Below are 1,277 nucleotides of genomic sequence, written 5' to 3' on the forward strand. Positions count from 1 at the left end.
TGCTGGAGAGGTTGTGGAGAGACTGGAACACTTATACACTGTTGGTGGGAATGTAAAATGGTACAACCACTTTGGAAATTGATTTGGCGCTTCCTTAAAAAGCTAGAAATAAAAGTACCATACGATCCAGGTATCCCACTCCTTGGAATATATCCTAGAGAAGTTAACAGCGGTCACACAAATAGATATATGCACACCCATGTTCATTGCAGCACTGTTCACAATAGCAAAAAGATGGAAACCACCTAGGTGCCCATCAACGGACAAACGGATAAACAAATTATGGTATATCCACAGAATGGAATACTACGCAACAATAAAGAACAACGATGAAGCTGTGAAACATTTTATAACATGGAGGAATCTGGAAGACATTATGCTGAGAGAATTCAGTCAGTCACAGAAGGACAAATATTGTATAAGACCACCATTATGAGAATGCAAGGAAAGGTTTAAACACAGAAGAATACATTCTTTGATGGTTATGAGGGGGGAGAGGGATGGTGAGGGTTATTTACTAACCAGATAGTAGATAAGAATTATCTTAGGTGAAGGGAAGCACAGTACACACCACAGGGGAATTCAGCACAACTGGACTAAACCAAAGCTAAGAAGTTTCCTGAATACAATCAAACACTTTGAGGGACAGAGTAGCAGGGGTATGGGTCTGGGGACCATGCTTTCAGGGGACATCTAGGTCATTTGGCATAACAAAGCTTATTAAAATGTTCTGCATCCCACTTTGGTGAGTGGCATCTGGGGTCTTAAAAGCTTGCTAGCGGCCATCTAAGATGCCTCAATTTTTCCCAACCACCTGGAGTAAAGGAGAATGAAGAACACCAAAGACACAAGAAAATTATTTAGCTGAAGAGACAGAAAGGGCCACATAAACCAGAGACTTCATCAGCCTGAGACCAGAAGAACTAGATGGTGCCTTGCTACCATCAATGACCATCCTGACAGGGAACACAACAGAGAGCCCCGGATGGAGCAGGAGAAAGGTGGGGTGCAGAACTCAAATTCTGGTAAGAAGACCAGACTTAATAGTCTGACTGAGACTGGAGGAACCCCCAAGAGCATGGCCCCTGGATTCTCTATGAGGCCAGAACTAAAACATTTCCAACGCCAACTCTTCAGACAGGGATTGGACTGGACTGTGGGACATAAAGTGATACTCGTGAGGAGTGTGCCTCTTAGCTCAAGTAGATACAAGAGACTAACTGAACGGGCAGCTTCTGTCCAGAGGTGAGATGGGAAGGCAGAGAGGGTTAGGAGCT

Source organism: Trichechus manatus, unplaced genomic scaffold, assembly GCF_000243295.1.
Source record: "Trichechus manatus latirostris isolate Lorelei unplaced genomic scaffold, TriManLat1.0 scaffold00044, whole genome shotgun sequence".
Classification (NCBI taxonomy): domain Eukaryota; kingdom Metazoa; phylum Chordata; class Mammalia; order Sirenia; family Trichechidae; genus Trichechus; species Trichechus manatus.